This window comes from Idiotropiscis lumnitzeri, chromosome 15 (assembly GCF_059441095.1).
Source record: "Idiotropiscis lumnitzeri isolate Australia: NSW breed Sydney's pygmy pipehorse chromosome 15, RoL_Ilum_1.0, whole genome shotgun sequence".
Lineage (NCBI taxonomy): Eukaryota > Metazoa > Chordata > Actinopteri > Syngnathiformes > Syngnathidae > Idiotropiscis > Idiotropiscis lumnitzeri.
In genome coordinates, this window is record NC_142405.1 from 8,014,753 (window position 1) to 8,036,865 (window position 22,113).

Sequence of the window (22,113 nt, forward strand, 5' to 3'; positions counted from 1 at the left end):
AATTGTACATCCATTTTTTCAGCATACATTCTCTGCTGCCATACAAGTGTTAGCATCGCTTAACAAAATATATACATTACAAAAAAAACTGCCAGTTCCACATTTTTTCGTATTGGTCCTTCTGAGTTTTTCATCGTTATGCTGTACATCAACTTGGTTTTGTGTCGATTGATGAAATGAAATTACTTCGAACAACACTCGTGGTACAAAACTTTAAGAATCATTGGTGGTTGTTTTGAAATTAGCATCACCGAGGCTCTAGCGGGCAGATGGGTTGTGACATTGCTCCAGACGAGTTTCCAAAATGCCACTTGGCCACATTGTGCGCTGATGACGGGAACAAAAAAGTGTCACCACCAATCTCTTCTCTCCCCAAGTACAGAAAGTATGGATTCTATCTTCCTCCCGCAATGTGTGCGTTTGAATGAATCATCTGGAGAGCCATCTGAATGCTTTACAGTCTGTGTACCACTCCAAAAATAATCACGACATAAAATTATATGCAGCACATCGATGGCCTCGCCACGTGCATACCAAACCGTTGATCCTTTGGTCTCACGCCGGCCGTAGAGGAGAAGAGGGAAGAAAATACGTGGAATTCATGCCAATCTATTACAATGAAAGAGACTGAAATGGCATCTTGAGGGAAAATTGAAATGTTTCACCTCAAATTACTATCACATTTCTTGCATTCTGTTTGTTTCGATGCCTGATGCTTTTTACCACAGATACGGTTGAGAAAACCGTGCAGCGATGCATTTATATGAACATTCACTTCATTATTTTAACAATAAATTAAAAAAAATTTTTTTATTATCTTGAATATATTAAGTTTCCAATGCATCGCCAAGCATGCTACAGTTTGCTACGGAAACTATTGTTGCGGTGTGATGATTAACCAAATAATAATTGATTAATTAAATTAATTAATAACGTTTGACAATTCATTAATCACTTAGATACCATGTTGGATTTAAAATTGCATATTTTGCCAACTGATTATTTAGATATCTTGTTGAATTAAAAATGACTTAATCGTTGGAATTGAATCTTCTCTACAGCTAAAATTCTGATTTCCGCAGTCCTACATGAAAGCTGAATGATTATATTTATGTTGAATAAAAAAAAGAAATTTGCAAAAGAGTTGTGCTGATTTCAAAACATGTTCTGTACAGAACCATGCAGGGCTGGAAATTTAAATTTTAGCCAATTAATCAACAAAATAATCGACAGCGTCATCGATTATTAAAATAATAGTTTATTTGTAATTTAACCGAGGAGAGCAGGTTGCTGCGGTCAACTACGACAAACAAATGTGGGCAATCCAAGTGGTCATTGTGAATCATAATGCACCGGAGCTTGTTTGGGGGAGCGTGCGTTGAAAGCACGCTTTACCGGCTGCGACAAATGAGCGTGTGCAACTTTGCGTCACATAGCACTAGAGGCCCGAACGCAATAACAATGCAAACATAATGGACGCTTTCTTAATTATACCGCCATCAACACCGCCGCGCCGGGAAATTGCGCTCACATTTAAAGTGGCGACAGCCCACCGCAGTGGAATGAACGTCCGCGCCGTCCACACGGAGCTCGACTTATATGGCAATGACCGCGAACGACCGGCGGGAGGGAGGGGTGATAATTTCGCACAGAGCCGACCTTCGTTAGGGAGGTACGTCTACAGCGACCACAATAAATGCAATTTGGGGCTGAAGAAATAATAACCCCTGAAACGGCAATCACAACCCGGTGGCCATTTTTTTCTTTGTTGAAGAGAGAACTGAGACATTGCTTCACAAATATACACACCCCCACACACACACACGCTCACGCACATATTACACAGGAACTCACTTATTCCAGTGCATACAAACACCCTCTCACATTCACACATACATACTCGCACTATCTCAAACACTCATTCACACACTGACACATTGACAGTTTTACTTACACACAGGTACCAACTCTGCCCCCCGCTCCCCCCACACACACACATTTATTTGTCCAGTAATTGCTACACCGATGAATGAACAAAATTACACTGGTATTAACGAGTACCACAACTTTTGAGTTTTCCCAGTCAAGATTCTTCACATTAGCAATATATAACGATGCAATGCAAATCAAAATTTGAAATACAAAAATTGATGAATAGAAACGGAATGACCAGGCATGTCGGCAAGGAGAGCCAAAAGTTGGCTGATTATCCAACAGGAGAAACGGTCAAACACACAAATGCAAAATGAGAACACTCGCAAGGAACTGCTGGACGACACAACTCTTACCCAGATGCTAACCGATCAATCTGACTACAGTTGCTGACATCACTCAGCAGGTCAAAGGGCACGCATCCAATGCACGAATACTACAATGCAATACAAATTTCTTTACAATCTGTTTGATTTAAACACAAATTGTGTTTTGCTTTTTTTTTTTTTTTGACAAATGGATTAGTGGCAATTCGCTAAATTTCAATGGGGAAAAAATACAAGTGGCAAAAACACCACTGCATCGTGACGCATGGTCATTCCATTCCAACTACAGTAGCTGATCTTTTTGTGGTGCAGTGTACGTAGATTATTGCAAGACGTCTCGCAGGGTTGTTTTTGCTATTTTACGGAGCAATGCCAAGGTCTCGAATGAGACGCTCCGCTGTTTTTCCATTTTCTCCCCCCACACTTCACTGGCAGCTGCGAATTGGAAAAAGACAGAACATTTCTCACGGGGAGTCTCGCGGGGTCGCTTGCTGTGCTACGACGACGGTGTGACGTGACGCTTCGCAGGAACAAGACACAGACCAAAAAAAAAATTCTATCTTTAAAAAAAAAAAAAAAGATAGAACACGAGTGGTCATGCTCATCAAAGCGCGGCGGGTCCACTTTTAGTCGACGTGACGCCGCTAGAAGGGACACACTACGGAGGCGGAATGACACGGAGGCTTTGAGGTCCGAGGGAAATAATGGCAAGTGGCGTCTTCTATTAACCGAGTGGCAGAGGATTTTTCAGTTGGTGTCGGGGCAGTGCAAGTCAGACTTTGCGGGTCGAATTCACACCTTCTAAAGTTTACAAATCAAAAAATATATTTGGAAAATGTGAACATGTTTTCCTATTTTTGTTCTTGTTTTAATTATGTCATATAAATCAAAAATAATTAGGATGAAACAAATTGGTCGGTGTACTAATAGAAACATTTTTTTTTCTTTTTTATAAGTTTTAAAAAAATTTTTTTTTTTTAAAAAAAGCCCATTTGTTTTTGAGGTTATATTTATTTTAAAATGGATGACGACTTTTTTTTTTTTTTGGACATTATCATAATCAATATCATCATCATTATTAAGAGAGCTGGGCACGTGACCCTTTTTATGCCGGTCAGTTCCCCACCCTCTATCTCGGAACCTAGACCCTCCGGCCGAATTCATAAAAATTCTCGCTTAACATTTTGGTAGACCAAAGCAACAAATATAACCACAGGTTGTTGTTTTTTTTCCCCCAATAACCCTGAACGAAAAACATTTGAGTTAAAATATTTTTTTTCTTTGTTTTGTTATGCGTAATTTTAACGTTTAAAACAGAAATATTATTGGAAATGATCAAATATGTTGACTATAGCAAAGAAACAATAACAGAAAGTCACCAAATGACTGTCTGCCTGATTGACTGCAGGCTGACTTTTCATGAGGTCGTGTCAGTTGACTGGTGTCCTCCACGCACCAGCAATATTATTTCTTTGATGTTGCGCTTACTCGCGTGGATCTCATTTATTGAGACTTTTAAGATGGCGGGCAAAAAGCCCTTCATGTATAATTGCTCTGTCTGGACGAAGACGACATCTGAGACTTCTTTGTCTGGTGTCCTTCAAGACTATCAACCTTTTTTAAGCCTCCTGTTACGGAATAATGGTTCTGGGTCACAATTCTGGGGTTTTATTTTGGGGAAAAAATCTTTTTAAAAAGTTATTTCCCTAATTCTAGACAAAGTTAGTGTGGAAACTAAACTAGAGTACAGAAACTATGTATTTATTCTAGTATGTGTTTTCTTAACAAGGTAGTGTTATTTTCAAAATAATGTGCTGCCATTTCCTTTTTTTTTTTTTCCTCCATTTTTTTTTTGTTTTTGTCGACTAAAACTACACTGAGGGTAGGTCCGGGCTACAGATACGGCCAGCCATTCTCGTAATGCTGAATTAGTTTTCACAGACGCCTTGAAAGACATCAACAACTCGAGCCCTCATCCGCAACTTTTCTTTCCCCCTCACTGGCTTTAAGAACATTTTAGCGCGAGGTCATGCGCCAGTATTTTTTGTTTAATTGACGAGTTGCTGGCAGGATTAAGCTTTTGGCTTGCGTTCTGGTGGGCTGAAAACGAAAATTGATTTTGCGCCTTGTGGCCACTGTTTGATTGACATGTCTGCAGTGAGATATTTGCCGACTTCTCTGACTCCGTCGGGGCCTCAGCTGCTGAGCTCGCACGGCGACCGCTCCGATTTGAATATTAACACTCGGAGGACGACGACCTTTCGGCCCACTGATCCCAGAGGCGGCCAGCGGACGCCCCTGGGCCACTTGGCACACTTGTAATAGCAAGTGCGGCGGACAGAAGGCAAATATGCTGTCCGGCGTCCGCTGACCTTTTTTTATTTCTAATTTGAGCATGACATGCGGACACATGTGGAAGGAGAGGAGGCCAATATGCCGCAGTTCTTCCTCCTCTAATCTTCATAAACCTTTATGACTCATGATGCGCCGCATGGTTACATCACTTGTGCGTCAAAAGAACGTTTAACAACAATGCATATGCGCATCATTACAATGAAGTCCAATTGATTGCCACCAGTTTTAACTCATTTTTCAACTCTCACCAACAGTTAGCCTTCCCTATTTCCGTGAGAAATATAGCAATGAGAACGAAGCGGCGCAACAATTCAGTGCCAGCCCCAAGCCACCACAGTTGAAGTATTCCGAAGTGGCCTCGTTCAAAGCCCATCTTGGTGGAGGTGAGCCTAAGTGGACGACTCTGAGCACCTACGTGCTCGGGATTAAAAGGCATCTCTGTGCGCGCCTTAAGTGGACACTCGATCAGTCGACTGGCACATAAACATGTCTGTTTTGCTTTGGAAAGATGAAACTTGATCACAAACGCATCATGCTTGCATTGTGAAAAGAGGGAAGATGTTTAGGGCAGGGGCATCTAAGAGAGTATTTTCTGGGGGTGCTACAATCTATATGAACACACATACATACATATGAGAGCTCTCTCTCTCTCTCTCTCTCTCTCTCTCTCTCTCTCTCTCTCTCTCTCTCTCTCTCTCTCTCTCTCTATATATATATATATATATATATATATAATATAATATATATATATATAGCTAATCAGATATATGAATATATAAATACTTACTAGGTATGGGCGAGGCCTGAGAACTGTTTTCTAAGTAGGGTTTTAAAACAGCAGTAGCGTTTCAAATTAGGCATTCAAAATAGGGTTTGGAGCCAAGGTTAGGGATATTACATGAAGTAAGCGCTTTAAACTTGGATCAAGCTTCCAAACAAGGGTTCACGCTTAGGCTTGGGTTCTCTAGAAAAGGTTTGGTTTTCAAGTCAGAGCAAGAAAGAAGAAATAATTAGGGCTCCAGGCAAAGTTTAATTATTTTTTTTGTGTATGATGTATACGTAAAAGGCTTTAAATGTAAACACCTGTGTCATGTATACATCATCAATTTGAAAGTGTTCATCCCGGCAAGTGTTCAGAAAGAAGAAAAGTGCATTTGCGTATGCCGCAAGGCCAAACTGCACTTATCTCACTCAAAGTTACAACAGCGTCAAGACGTTAGCACAATACGGGAACTCACTTTGTGAGTCCTCGACACAAATCAGCAGACCTGGTGTTTGGGATTAGCACCATTTCATAGTGGCGAGGCGCTCGGAGGCTCAACAGTGGAATACTTCATCCCCGTGGTGACCTTACGCATGCTGCACAGTTTGCATAGTCCCACCTCTCGGCCTCGGATAAATGTTGCCATTAGCATTTTGACATTTGCGCTGTGGCGCGTCGGGTATTAAAATCTCACGTTTGCCATTGTGCCTCCTTCAGCGCAGTACGCTCATCTTTTTGCTGATGTCATTACACGGGTTGCTACCGTCGCTATCTTGACTTACGGCTGCCCCCGGCGTAGTTTTTAAGAGTTGGGAGTCGTAGATTGGTTGATTTTGGCTTTGTGTTGTGTGTCAAAATATGAGTTCTGAACTACCTTCTGATATTCCGCCACTTGTTTCAAGCAAGGGTTTGGTTTTCAAAAAACGTTTTGGGGGAATTTAAGTAGGACCCCGACTGGCTAACCTCCACATGCTTGCCACAAATTGTGCTAAACGTTGTGTACTGCTGAATACAACATGCCATGACAGGAACCTGCAGTAACTTTTGATGACAAAACCTGCATAAAAAAAAAAAAAAAAAATCTATTCTTCCGGTAGATTGGAAGCAGTGAAGTCATTCAATATGGCGTGATGTTCCTCTAAGAAGCTTCTCTCCAGGGAGCACTCAGTAACGGCCGCGTAGGCGGGCCTCACCTCTCAACCCAATGTGTGAGTGTGTGCGCGTGTGGGAGGGAGGCCTGTGCACCCCATCGATAATTAACCCAATTACAATGGCATCCAAGCCATAGCATTATGTTGGAGGGCTTCGGTAAAGAGCGGGAGGCGCAGCACGTAGTTGCTAATTTATGCCTACTTGAAATAATAATGCATCCATGTTGCGGCAATTTAAACATTTCATGAGGAGAAAATATTTTCTAAACGCAATATATGTCATTGTAGTGTCAACGTAAAAGGACAAAACGTCCCATAAAACAGGTTTGGGTTGCTGTATCAGGCCATTGTTGTCCTTGTCAGTAATTATCAATTATTATCAGTCATTATCATGATCAGAATAGGAATCATTTGAAAATTCGGCCTCTAAGGTCAGTTTTACAAAGCTTTATGAAAATCGGTGGGCATTCTTATCGGGATTACAGGCACGCAAAAAAAAGTCTCAAACAGCTGTGCTTTAAAAAGAAAGGAAGTTTGTCGTTTAGGTTCAAAGCGAAGGCTTGCATTTTCACACATAAGGACGTTAAAGTCACCGGGGATACGGTATGAACACAAAGATCATAAAAACATTCCTTTGAGATTCACAGCTTAATGGCCTCTCCTGTCACGTAGCAGCCTCGTTATGGTCGATTGCCAATTAGAGACTTCAATTAGCAACCGCGCTTTCTTGCAATGATGCTACCGGACGTGATTAGGTCATAAGAGCTCACACTTCAACAAGCAGTGCTCAGAATGATATTGGTGTCAGTAATACGGAGATTTCAGTAAGCAGATGACAAATTTGGGCTAGGCAGTGTTGCGTTGTATCCCCACGAGTGTTTTATCAAGAAGCGCGGCACAAACTCTTTTATTAGATTTCATCGGCATCTTCACCCCCGAGCGGTAAGGCGTCATTAAAAAAAAAAAAGCGTGGCCTTGCCGACAGTACCACCCTGCCCATTGGCGCCACGGACGACAGCGTGCTCGTCCTCTGCGGCGGCGTCATTTATCACTGGCGGTGCTGATAAATGGAGGTGAGGGGACAAGATTAAACAGATGAAGTGAGACCGTGTGGCCTGCAGTGCAGAGAGATGCCGCACCTCATCATTGTGAGTTGCCTTTGGCCTGTTTTGGGACGGGTGTCCGTACACGCACACAAAAATACATTCGGTAGTCTTTTTTGCATTGCGATGAAAACTTGAACAAAACAAGCGCCGCAATTTATCGCAAAATGGCGGCATCAAAGCAAAATAAATCTTCTCATGCTTAATTGCAGCCATCGGTTCTTGAGACATTTTTGTGCATTCTGTTTTCATCAATATGTGCGCCCAATTCTGCATTGTTTGGCAAAACCGGTGCTCTAACTTTCCAGGGGCTTCTACTGAAGGAACACAACCAAAATGGCCGCCTTAACCCAAAATGATGGAATTACTGATTGGGATCTATTTTTGTGTATCCCCTTTTGAGAGGTGACAACTTGTGTCATGGGATAATGTTTTTCTAACGTTCCAGCAGGCAAGATTGAGTGAAATTTGAAACGATTTTGACCTACATGAGCTTGCAAAAAACTGGAGTTTTCAAGCACAAAATGACTCGAGCACGGAAGAATCGAAGTTTGAACACAATTTACGCAACAAAGACTGGGGAGGGTGCGAGTATATGAGTGAGCGCGCGTGGGAGTGCAAATGGAAGAAACGGATACAGATAAGTGTGAATGAATCCGGAGAAGGGTGGGCGGGGTCACGTGAGATGTTCCGACATGACCGGGTGAAGGTGCCAACACATCGCTGACAGATTATTAGCGCGTCAACGTTATCTGGAAGACATGATAGCGCTTGACACGTCATCGGAACTTTCCAGAAGAAGCGAGATGGTGGCGAGTGTCTGGAATGTTCCATTACGTGTGAGGCCACGCCGAGATGAACTAGGGTCATTCGCATGTAATCCAGGGAACATGGAAATTAAGATCAATGTGCTGCAATTAAAGGCATTAATAAAGTTAAATGAATGAAGATCCTCTTAAACCAGGATTAAATTATTTGTTTAGTATGCATAACCAATGTTTATAAGGGGACGAGTATTTTATTCTCAGATCGATCGGCAACATTTGAGCACAGTGATAGGATGATAGGATGTTTTGTTGTTTGATTTTTACGGCTCTTTATTAACATTTCATTAGTTGCTGTGTTTTCAGTACAGCAAAATCAGCGGGCTGCTTTTCTTTGGCTTTTGTTTTATATTCAAAACAATAGGGCAAAATAGACGATTGAAACCGACACGGGGAAAAAAGTGGCCACTATTCAACTATTCCAGCACAAGCGTATTATTATTAGCGTAAAAGTAGGGTCATCATTCGGCAGCATCCGCCTGGCTTGTTTTTAAATGAAAAACACGGCTCTCTTATATGTGACGCACTTGACGTAAATGTATGCATCGGCAGCGAGGTGGTAAATGGAGAAAAGATAGCAGGGGATACAACATTTGCCTGCAGTCAAAAAACACTTCCACGACACACACGCGCACACTCACACACTTTTTTTTTTTCTACAGAGTGAAGCATTGCAGCAAAAGACCATTGATCGTTGACATGTAATCACAGTTGGCCGCTTTAGAGAGAATAAGACTAATTGAATTGCCGGTGTTGCAGATCTTAATCAGGCGAGAGCGTGGACAGCAAGAGCGTCCATCTTCAGGCCGGACACGCAAGACCGATTACGCCACTTAAAAGTCCGCTGTGCCCCTCGTTCTGCGATGTAAATATGCAAAGTGCCGAAATCTGCGCTCTTCGCAATCAGGACGAGGAGAGTGAGACGTATGTACTGAAGTAGAACAAGCTTGTAACGCTGATTGCGGCAGGAGACGAGCGCTTACATGCTAACAGGCTAATGATTAATCGAAGTAAATGGAGCAGTTTTTTTAAGCACCAGTTAGTCAAATCTCAAGAGAACATATCACAAACTCTCTGAGAACACAATTTATGAATGAAAGGGATAGAAACAGGAGTTCAGAACATTCACATTGCAGATTTGAACCATATTTAACCGAGGAAATGTCATCACAATTGAGAAACAATTCATCTTAGAATTCTATCTAGTCAGAAAGGGGACATTCAGTTATGACGAAACAATATTGCAGGCTTTTTCATTCTTATCTTTGTCATCTTGGCTACATTGTGCTATATTGTTTTGCTAGCTAGCTTTCTTAGCAGGTTTACAGTTTTCAAAATTTGGCCTCTATTTACTCAATGACCAACAGAGTGCGTTAGCTGTACTGGAAAAGACCAATCTGATTGCTTTTTGACATGAAGGAAAAGTATTTGTTCAATATCGTGGGTGTGGGGGTCGTCCCCGGCAACGAGGGGGTCCATATGGGCGCATTTGTTTGTACAGTCATTACAAACCTCTCCATCCCCATGTGACGGCCCTGTTGTCTTAGTGGCGGCATTCCCCACTACCCCCAACCCCAACCCCCCCCAGGCGCCTTTCATCTCCATCGTCACGGGAACAGGAGCCACAAGGGAGAGGCAGTCGGCAGGAAATTAGGCGCGTGACAAGATAAGAGGCAGCATTCTGTCTGTATCTGTTCCCTGGCAACTGGCGGGAGCAGCTGGGGATGACTAAGAAAAAGAAAAAAAAAAAAAAGAAAAAAAAAGGTAATCGCTGATACGAGCGCCGCCTTTGTCTTCTTTAAATCCCCCTTAAAAAGTCTCGCACTATGCTCGAAGCTAAACGGCAGGAATGCTTTCTGGCCGAATCGAGTCGATACTTCGGCACGGTTCTTCTGCGGGGCTCATCGCTCATTCCGCTTTATGGCTTGGCACATGAGTGCGGCCTGATAAAATGTTATTAAAGCGGCCGTCCCGCTTCCCCACAGCCGTAATGAAACTTCACCGGAACGCTTCTAGTCAGACGCACTTTGGGAGATGAGGAAAAAGTGAGCAGTTAAAGTTGCACAACCACAGCAACCAAATATGTTTTCCAATGTTCCGTTTTGTCTTAGCAGTACGGTTCCGTTCGGCACGGAATGTATTTTCACTGTAATAAAGGGTCGCAAAATATCCATCCAACCTTTTCCTGTAACCTCATTTGAGTCACACGTGAGCTCGAGCCTATCCCAGCTCTCTTTGCTAGCAGTTCAGTTCCTGACGATATGCGCTTTTATTTTCAAAAACGTGCGCCTGTTCTTGCTGGATATTTTGAGGTCCGTTACAATGGAAACACAATGAATTGCACAATGTCCAGAACTGCTCAGTGGATACGGGGATGAAAATGTTCATGTTCAGGTCTGACATATATTTTTTCTTTCAATGCAAAACACCAAAAAATACACACCATCTTGAACCAAAACAGTGGGGCTGTTCAGTTCAGACATGTTGCTATAATAGAAATTAAATTCATTGCATAGTGTCCAGATTTTATAAAAGAAAATAGAAAAAAAAAAAACTAAAGAAAAAAATTACACAAGTGGCTAAAATTTTACTGCAGCACATCATAACATAAAACATAATAAAAATGAGCACCGACACAAGACTACAAACTTGTGGCGGACAATTTTTAGACTCAAACACATAAATACACAGCCGTCCCAACACAACCTTAACCACCAAGTGAAAACGTCATATGACGCTTGAACCAAACTGAACCCTTTGTGCAGAATATACGAATATTTGCCACCCCCAAAAAACATTTTTTGAAAAAAACCCCCAAAAAAAACACCCTATGATTGACCGGCATTACGAGTGTATACAAAAACTAACAGCCTGATCACCCGAGATGTCAGAGCACAATTATGAGACATTCTATCAGTCACAATTCTCCTCACTGGAGATTTAAAACAAAGGAAGGTTGCAACAATGAAGGCAAGGAGTCGTTTTTAATAACAAGGTGGTGATAATAAGCCGGCGGGCGGAGAAGCAGCGAGATAAATCAACATGACACGCCAAATCAGCGAGAGAAAAGTGAGCATCTGCTCGCACTGACAGGCTGATAAAGAGCATGAAGGGATGTGAGGCCGTTGGCGCCCAAGTACTTTTGTCCACATGATGTTCTGGTTAACTTCAAATACGATAGACACCTTTTTTCCCCCCCATTGACATTTTGGTTTTGACGGTAAAATTGATCCACGGTGAAGTCACAGCGGGATGTCATATGGAACATTCCGGCATCAATAGCAAAAAAAAAAAAAAAAAGTGGCAAAATCATGCTGGATGGTAACGTTGACCTTCAAGCGCATCGCACAGCTGGCGACTGGTAAGAACAAGAAGTGTTTGACAATCCATTTGACATTTAGCTCACCGCTAACAACCTCTACCATTGTCCCGCTATTGCACCATCGCCAATGACAAGCAAGGCACTCGGACAAGGGAATGAACACTGACACCCAAGTGTGCATCCTTCACGTAACTTCTGAACAGTTTTCATCCCACACTAAGTGTCACAATTTTAATCCCCGCCTCAGTTTGATATTTCATTGCAGAGCTCAGTGTGGTGCAATACACCAAAGATAAAAATGTTACTCTTGTAATGGATCAGATTCGATGCTGCAGGTGCACCTAATAGTTATTCATGTATTGCATAACTATGCTTTAAGGTAAACCGCCAGCTATGTACCAAAATAAAAGCTCTGAGTTTCAATGAGTAGTGACAGTGAGGTGACTGGCAGACATGTATGCCTTTCGCCGCCCTTTGCGCCAATTCTCTGCCATCAGTGACAGACTATTTTTACATTTGCAAATATTAATATTCATTTACGTCAAAGGTGTATGTTCCACATAAGGATGAAATGGTTGGTAATATTTAGTTTCTCGGAGTGCGCTAGTTGGAGATTACCGAGTCCCATCCCATACGCAAACCAAAAATTGCAGTTAAATTTAGAAAGAAAACACAAACCACAACACTGCACCAAAAAGACACCGACCAATAAAAATGTGAACCATAGAAGACGCAGAAGACGTGAACCTTAGAAGAAAACACAAACAGTTGAAGATGGAAACCACAGAAGACATAAATCACACAAACCACAGAAGAACAAGAAGCCAACTGTGGAAGTTGCTAACTGTGAAAGACCTGAACTATAAAATCCAACGCACACTATTGGCACAGACTGGGAGATAAAGTGTAAAAGATGTGAATTGCAGAAGATGAAAGTTTGTTGCCGTTTTTTGGGGGGCTGCAACGGATTATTGGCAATTCAACTCATCTCGCTGGAGAAATTTGACATGACAAATTTGAGCTACGATCACAGAACACGTAAAAGCCGTATGCCAACGTAACGCTGTCCCGGTGATCACTTTCGTCACTACTGTTGCGGTGTGAGGTGTTCATAGTTTCTTCTCTACTTCCGTGTGAGCAACATTGTCAATCACAAGAGGTGTCTTGACGTGCCTGCTGCTTTCATTACGGCAACCACAGGGATTATTTGCGCGTGCACGGCCAGATAAAACCCTGAATGAGAACTCCTCGGATCAGGAAAAATGTAACGAGAAGATTTTCAGACGGCTGACTCACCACCAAGAGGATGAGCGGCGTTTGGATTCAACATTATTTACTCAAACATATCTCCGTGTAGCTGATATTTTAACTTTGCTTCCTGTCGTACGGCCGCCCCCGGCGCCACCCAAGGCTACCAAATGCTACCCGCCGTCTGCGGGCGCGCTCAGAAACCTTTGCTGACCGCCACCCGTTTCGCTCCCCCCGCCCCCTCACTTGCTCGTAAAGCTGCCCAACCAGCTGGCCGGGACCGGTCGCCCCAGGCTGGCTTGGACGTGGATCAAGCGCCGACGACTGGCTCCTGCATGTTGGCGTCCTCGACAAGGAAATAGAAAAATGCCTGTTTTTCTGTCAAGATATGTAAAAACAAATCTTAATTAAAGAATAAATCCTTTGTGGGAAAGAAATTCAAATGTGTAAAATGACTAACTCTTTTAACTGGTGCACCTGAGAAAGCGCTCTAGTTTAAAAATGAACCTGTTCTCAACAAAATCCTGCCATAAAATCAACTGCAGCCTCTCTCAAACGTTTTCATGCCCCGCACTCCTTTCTTCAACATTCAGTGAGTTGGTGCACACCCTCATTTAGCGATGTGTTTGAGTTAAAAATGACAAAGATTTAATTCACCACAGAGTCACACTGTCGCATTGTCATACCTGACCGCCATTAACATTTGTGGAGCTCTCGCCATTTAATAATTACGCTTTCTTTTGAATACTCAATTGCAGCATTTCAAACTTTTTCACACCACACACCACCTTCCTCATTATTCAGACAAAGTTGCCGTTCAACACTGTAAATGCATAATTATGACACCACAATGCCATTATACAGTATGTTTGTTTGATCCCCGGGAGGGCGCACCAGCCAAAAGCAGCCGCATTACTTGACGCAAAATTCTCACTAGGGATATTAATTATTTATTCTTTCATCCGGCACACCCCCTGCAGGACATAAATTTAAGCGGTTCCAGACGAAATCTTCCGTTAGCGTGGTTTTTTTTCACCGCAGAATATTCAGTATGATGCCATTTTTTTGCCGGCCTGGCTTTCCATTCCTTTGCACTGGCACATTTTCATCATATGCACTCAGCATTATTTACACCATTTATCCTCTCGGTTGCAATTTGCTGTAGTAATAACTGCTGTTCCCTCAAGGGAATGATTAAACGTTCATGCAACAAAAAAAATAAATAAAATTATTGAAACAAATGCTGGTTCACACCAGCTATGTAGCCAAGTCAGATAACTCAAAATATTAGAAATGGAGAACGAGAGATAAGGCGCGCGCAGATTAAACGTGACGGATGACGACCAGACTCTCCGGCTTAAACGCCGCACGTCCTTCCTCGTCAGATTTGTTGCATAATTTCAATGTCGCTCCCGGCTAGAAGAGAGATAGAAAGAGAGAGAGAAATAGGGAGATAGAGAGAGAGAGAGGGAAAAAAAAGATGGTGATGGGAGGTGAAGAGTGCGATGAGGATAAACGGAGATTGTGTCAGCAGAAATAAATTTGGAGGAGTCGTACGGTAATGATAATAAAAGGGAAAAAAAACACTAATTGCTGTTCTTGTGTTGTGGTGCAAAAAGGAGAAGAGATCGTCCACAACTTCACAATGAGCCACTCCCCTAAATAACATGAACATGTCTGTATCAGGAGAAAAAAAAAAAAAAAAACACAGATATTGAAGGAAAAAATATTTTGCCACAGTGCTTATTGTTTTCATAAATTTTGTCCAATATCAATTTTTTTTAATGTTTTTTTTTATTTATGTATTTTTATCAAATGTTTTTTTTATTAAATGTTTTTTAATTATTTTAATATTTTTTTTAACATTTTATTTTTGTCCATTAGTTTTCTATTTTTTTTTTTTACAAATATTTTTTTTAATAATTTATTATTAGCTTAACATTTATGTATTTTTCTCTAATATTTGAGAATTTCCATCCAATATTTTTGTATTTATATTTGTAATTGACTGTATTATTTGCTATTTCAAGTACCTAGCATCATTTTAAATTTGTGTCAAATATTTTGTATTTTTCATGTTCATATAACCATGTGTGGTTTACAGCAACAGTTAAGAGTTTATTAGCAATGGCAGTGACATATTGTGTGTGTGTGTGAGCACGGTAATGGCTCGTCAAATAAAAGCGTGTGTGCTTGTGTCTTTTTCTCGTTTGCACTTTTGTGTGCCGCATTGGCAACTCACATAATTAATGTGAAAAAGCAAATAAACACACACACACGTTGATGCTTGTTCTCGCTGCCAGATTGTTTCTTTTTTTGTCGACGTCGTGACAAAGTTGTACTTCCCTTCTCGGGCCAGAAACAGTAGCAGAAAAAAAAAACACTGAGATGGGCTGGAGGCTCTTTTGCCTGCAGTTTGAGCCCAATTAGCTTTTCTGCTACTTTTCTCAAAAGCAACATTTCTTATGTATCTGACAACTGTCTAAAGTTACTTGTAGTTAATTCTGGAAATTAGTAAAGAAAATGTATATTTGGGGAAAATTACTTTACTAAAAAAAATAAAAAAAAATGCAAATTAATAATTTTTCTGAGATTAGGAAGGATTGTTAGTTTCCAAAAATTACGACATATCCCCCCAAAAAAGAATTAGATTAGAGCGTCAACACATCATCAATTGCCTAGTGTTGCCGTTTCAGTCAGCAATCGAATTAAAATAAGTTCGGCCGTAATTCGGTGGTTGAATGGACTCCCGGGAGGCCGCCGTGGCTGACGAACCCCAGTTAAGCTTTTCACATCTCAGGAGGGCTCGGACTCAGCTGGCGCTAAGTTAAGCATCCCGTAGGACATGTCGACGCAGTTGTGGGACCGCCAAGACACGGAAAAGGGGAAAAAAACAATGCACAAAAAAAAAAGCTTTTTGTACACACCTGAGCTGTGCTTTCACGCTCTGATGCTCCGATGGTCGCGTAGAGCTTCTAGGAAAACGCCATGGAAATCACTTCTGACTTCAGTCTGAGGAGGCGTAAGATGCGTTGGCTCAGGTCAACCTTCAATAAACAAAAGCACACACAATGGAAGATGATGAAGGCCATGTGGAGTGTTGGAAAGTTGGAGGCCACATGCTAACAAGCAGAGAAAATAAAACCAAAAATTCTTTAAAGGACTATACTATCACCCAGAAAGGCTACACTAATTTCCTCGTGAGCTACACAGGTTAAACTGGACGACCTTAAAGTTGTGGAGTTTAAAATGAGGCAAAAATAAAATCAATTTACAGTAGCCACAATGCAATCCAGGTACAAGGAGCACAAAAGATCTTATGAGCGGTTGGGAGCAACATTGTTGCAGCTTCTCGATAAATAATGTGAATATTACATTCAGCTGACTGGGCCATTGCAGCACACACAAGGTCACACACCCGTTTCATCTGCCGTCATATGTTGTTCTTTCAAGGTCTTCTGGTTGAAATCGCATTGGCAAACTCATAAACACACAATCAATACTTCAAAACAATCACAACAAAAAAATATATGAGGCATCATTATGAGCAGCAAGTCATGGTAGTGAATCAAAAACAATGTTGGTGTTCATATCACTTGAGATTTTGAGGAATTACTGCCACCGACAGTATTTAATACATATACACCGTATCTGCTCCGATGTTTCCGCTCAGCATTATTAGAAGCAGCACACACACACGGGACTGCGCACAACTCCCCCAGTATGCCACAGAATCACAAACAAGTCCAGACTATGTCGCACAGAAACTCACAACGTCACACATTGCCAACAAGAAGTGAGGCCGTGCAGCATGTGCTGTTCCATCTTCCACTGCAGTGCTTGGTGCAGCGGTGGCTGATTAAGTTTGAAAGGTGAGGCGTGTAAAAGCTTCAATTTTCCTCCTCCCCTTATTTTCAGCGGCGAGTCTTCCCTCACCACTCTGTCACGCTTCCTTTGGAGCATCAGGCTCAGGAGACCAGAACGGACCACATTTGCCCAGCCCTCCCTCTTACCTCAATGCGCAACAAAAAGCCAAGATCGGCCACAGTTGTCAGCCATGAAAACAAATTAACAATTTTGCCATCTCTGGAAATTTTGCAAATAAGAACCCAAGACAGGTGTGGAGGACTCATGAAGCCAATGGAATAATTTGAAGTGAATTGAGAAGCTTTATTTAGACAGAAGTAGCGCTTTGACGCCATCAAGTGGCATCTATAGGAAGCTACAATCCTCTTCGTATAGGCGCCAATTAGTCGCTGATTATCGCTTTCATGTGGGTGGATCTGGAGTTGCTATTTTTTCATTGCAGTTTGTGGACAGAACATTAGTTGGCATTTATTTTTCAGCAAAAACCTCCAGAATCTACCTTTAAACGTTTTTATGGGGTTGCTGGAACAGAATAATGGCATTCCCATTCATTTCAATGGGGAAAGGTGTTTTGACATGCAACTGAAGCCTGATTATGCTCAGGGGCGCCCCGATTCATTTTCGCCTTTGACCGCAAATCAGCCCACATGGAAGAAGAAGAAAGAGTTGTGTAACTTGAATCAACCTTAGACCTAAGTATTCCATTTGACATCATGCAAGCATAAATTCATGCTCTTACAATCTATTCCAAATGGATTCCTATACCTGTTAACTTTGACGCGTTACCATTAGCAGGAGAGTCTTTACTGATCGCTGAGGCATGACTACGCCTCCGTGATGATGTCGTCCACATTGCATGCTCACCGTTTGCGGAGAACAAAGCGTGGGCGTCGCCCTGCCCCGAGTGGAACGCCGTTTTGTTTGAACTCTCCGCCACTCCAGAGCGGTAGTGGGCGAGGAGCGCAGGAAAACACAGAGGCTTTCCCCCCGCGCTAAACAGAGGCTACAACGCAAAATCCAATGCGAGGGTGGAGGGGGTGGTGATGGATTTTCATTATCAAGTGATCTTCCTCGTCAAGATTCTGCCGAGTCATGGTTTGCCACTAAGTGATAATTTATCAGCCAAGTGGCAATTAGCGTGCCTTAACCCGTCGCACGTTCTTTGATCACTGATTTCCGCAGACATACATTGATGCAGGGCAATCCCCTGTGTGATTTATGAGCAGCATATTCACAAGCGACAAGAAGCTAATTTACAGTGCATCTCCGCAGGGATTTTGTACAACATGAGAAGCAACTGTGACAAACTGTCGTCTCACATCTTGGAATGGCATTTTACCAATAATAGCAAATCAAATCTGAAGCTGTGACTGGGCTATGATTGATGGGCGTTTCAGTGAATCCTCACTTCACTTGGCCCACTCGGAGTCATTAGGTGTGACGGCCCAGCGTGTCGGTGAAAATACAAGCTAGGTTAACTCATTTGCCTCCTACAGTGCTGTCAGCAAGCCCACAAAAAAAGTGCAACTGTGGTCATTGAAAACCTAACATCCTCAAAAATGCAACCAATTGGAGATCTTTAAAGTCCCTATAAAGAGAAAATGTCTTCTAAAATTAAATACATTTGTAGCCGTGGCGGCTAGTATTCACGGCTCAAAATATATTCACACAAAAAAAAAAAAAAACACAAATCTCAGTACGGTTGTTTATTTCATCCCTGCATTATATATGTAATATTGAAAGAATCAAATCTGGTGATGATTTTAAAAGCAAAAAAATATTGGGCGAACATGTTCTCTGAGAACAACCCCAAAAGCCTCCAATGGCTGGACTGTATCCCACCGGGTTGTCGAGGGGTTTTTCGAGCCACAACGACGAGGCACTCTTAAACAACCATGCTAGCTCAAAGCTGTGGTCCTCAATCCACATGCTAGCTATCTCAGACCCACCCCAAAAAATTGCCAAGAAATGCCACAGAATTAGACAAGGTATTTAATTGGTAAAAAAAGGTAATCCCCTCACGTCAACATTTTTCCTTGGCCCAAAGATGTTGCCAAAACTACTTTTCAGTATTAGACAGTAAATACCAAATAGCCCCTCCCAAAAATTTAAATAAAAAAAATGTGAAAAATGCCAAATGCCAAATTCTATGCAATGAATAAGAGCGGCTTCACTGTACTCTGTTTTGGGCTACATTTTTTTCCCCTTCACCATCACCAAACTTTTGTGCCCTGCAGGAGTTCAAAATAATGTATTTTTAATTTGCAATCGCTCCCAGAAGCGGGATGGTGGTGGCGCTTAGTCGTTTTGGTGCGATTAAGGGGGCATGGCAACGTAATAGAAGGTGATGATAGAGATTAGCAAGGTGTTTGGTGGACGTGCACAGAATTAGAGATAGGGTTAATTCGTCTGAGAGACCGTTTATGTGCTGCTGTTCTGGTTAGCAGCAGCAATGGAACTGACAGCCGTTTGAAGGAGAAGTGAAAGTAGACAGGTTAAAGTAGTTCACCAACAGCCAACAAGGTTGTTGGGGAGATGAGAATTTACATCAGGAGCGCGCGACCAGGAGATGAACTTGGTTAATTGACCGTGATTGGACGAGCGGCGTGAGAAAAGCGAGCGATGCGACTTTTCGCACAGGCATGAGATCCGTCGATATCACACACGCACTCTCAGAGATTAGGGCGAGAAACCGAGGAGAGGCAAGGCGAGCGATGTGGAGATAAGAACGAGAGGGAGGACGCTAATCCTATTTGCACTCACTTCAATCGACATGTTGGGAGGAAAAGAGAGTTACTAGAAAAATATCTTTTCAAAAATTAAACCCTAAGATTGGTTTGGGACCCTGACCTATTCTTGATCAAAACTGAGGTGAAATCTTAACACTGTTTTGAAAATCATTCAACATCTTAAAATGAACAGCAAGTAACTCACTGCTTGTAACTTTTAACTAATTCTGTGAACTCGGGGTTGAGCGACAGCCACTTTAAAACCTAACCTCGGTTTATAAACCCTGCTGTAAAAACCTAACCTTTAATTTAAACCCTACTATGAATCCCTAAACATGCTTGGAACTCTAATGTGAAATGTGAACCGTGCCTAATACCCTAATTTGAAAGCAAAATCCCCGCTTGAGACCCGAATTTAAAACCCTAACCTAACCCTGGCATCTAGACCAGATGTACAGCCTCATAGAAAGGCTTCCATTTGAAGGATGAAAACGTCTACCCATAAAAGCATACAGAGTAGGTTACGTCTCCAAACAGATGACTAACGGGATGAGAAAGACCATTGTATTACGAGCACACGACAACATCCCCTAATCTCCAAGGAAAGTGACAAAAGACCCGTTTTGTCTTCCGCCTTTCCGAGCCAAGAAGAAGAAGAGGATGTAAGAGGATCTTAGCCCCTTCGAAGGACACTGTGGGAATAAAGAAGCAGCAGATGTATTTGGACAAGAGCCCGTCGGAGTCTTATTGCGTCTCAAGGACGTTGCACTATTCTACACTCCCCAGCCCCGTCCCCTCCCACATCTTCACCACCATCATCACCATCGTCGTCGTCATCATCCATAATCCTAGCGCACTCCATCCACCCCAATAAAGAATTCCCGACAGCATGTTACACACCCAAGTTCACATTTCATCCCCAATTCATGCCACACCATGTATATTACAACTAATTTGAAACTCTAACCCCGGCTCAAACCGTACTTTGAATTTCCCTTTGTGTGGCCAGAATCTAGGCATTCTTTGATGTTGGGACTGACAGCCGCCTCTGCAGCACTCGGCCCAGCAAATAGTTCAATTACATCTTGATGGCCTCTCCCTTTCCATCTCGCTCACCGTGTCTCTGAAGCCAGCGCTGACGTGTGATGAGCTGTCGAGTGCTCGTTGAGAAACTCTCCACCCGATGACGGAGGCCCTAAGAGGAAATAATGTACATTACTGTGCGATTCAAAAATACACACCTGCACAAACCACGCTAGAACCAGCTAGTGCGCCTCCACCCCACTGAAGTGCCAGACTTCACAGAAAGCCGGTGGAATTATCTCGATGTTGGCAGTGTGGCAAACTCACAGTGGGTCTGGGTCATTAACTAAATGATTGTCGTACAACTGCAGAGTATAAACAGTTAAAATGAGGAGGAAGAGCAAAGGGTGTCCCTTTACAGTCGTGCTTTATGGCGGCTCTGCAGTCATTGCAGTAGTATAGCAGCACATCACTGCAATATAAATCCATAAACAGGTGAATAAATAGTATGATTTCTGACAGTGCCAATTACATCAAATGGTTTTTGCAAAAGGAGATTCCATCTAGAACATTTCATACTGTTTGTAAACACAGGCCTTCCTAATGATTCACATTATTTAAATTTTCCATCAGAGATGGCGACAAAGCACTTAAAATTGAGAGGACCATAAAGTATCAACACAATGTAAAGAATCACAAACTCATGTTACATAAGCCTGTTGAAAGTAGTTAAATTATTCAAAAACAAACCGCCTACACACGAGGCTCATCAATAGTATAACTTAGCGTCCTTGCTTCAACAACAAAAATTAACTCACATGGGAAAAAAAATACGCACTAGCACCTCACACGATCCATATGTAAAAAAAACTCACCATTTTTGCAATTACGCCCAAAAATAAATGTTGGGAAGTACAGGAAAACATGTAAACGCAAGCTAAGCAAAGTCACATTTTTAGTAACACTTTGACTGTGCTGAACAAAAACGACCAAAGTGCCAAACTAACAAAAACAGAAAATTAAATTTTGAGCAAATAACAGACAAAGGGTACAAAAAAAACACAACCGCGAATATGAGTGGGTTTATCATAATCGATGTAAAATGGGGTTCAGATTAGAAAAATTGCATTACTTTACCTTATGTCGCTCTTTTATGCACGCAAACTGGATTTAGGGTGCATTAAATATGAGACCCGACTTCAAGACAAAATGACCTGCACGTGTAACTTACGTACGTACGTAAAATTTAGGTAGCGGGTGACGTCACCACGTACATCCTCATTTAAATTGGGGCCGCTCCTTCGACACAAAATGGCTAAATCCCTGAAATGTAATACCACGAATAATTAATTTGAATGTTGAATGTGTATAAATTCAAACTATAAAGTACACGTACTTACAAAAAGTTTGGTTACGCGACTGTTGTTGTTGTTGTTGTTTAAAGTGGTTTCCGTGCGCCATCTAACGGTT

The 22,113-nt window shown here is 42.0% G+C and overlaps 1 long non-coding RNA gene across 1 annotated transcript; it reads right to left on the reverse strand.

The window, feature by feature from the left end:
• Positions 1-10,041: 10,041 nt before the first annotated feature.
• On the reverse strand, positions 10,042-21,887 carry LOC148322649 (uncharacterized). Its single transcript, XR_015846640.1, has 4 exons — positions 21,781-21,887; positions 20,737-20,815; positions 15,952-16,071; positions 10,042-10,182 (listed from the first exon to the last, which is right to left on the reverse strand). It is a non-coding gene; the product is annotated as an uncharacterized LOC148322649 (long non-coding RNA).
• Between the last annotated feature and the right edge of the window lie 226 nt (positions 21,888-22,113).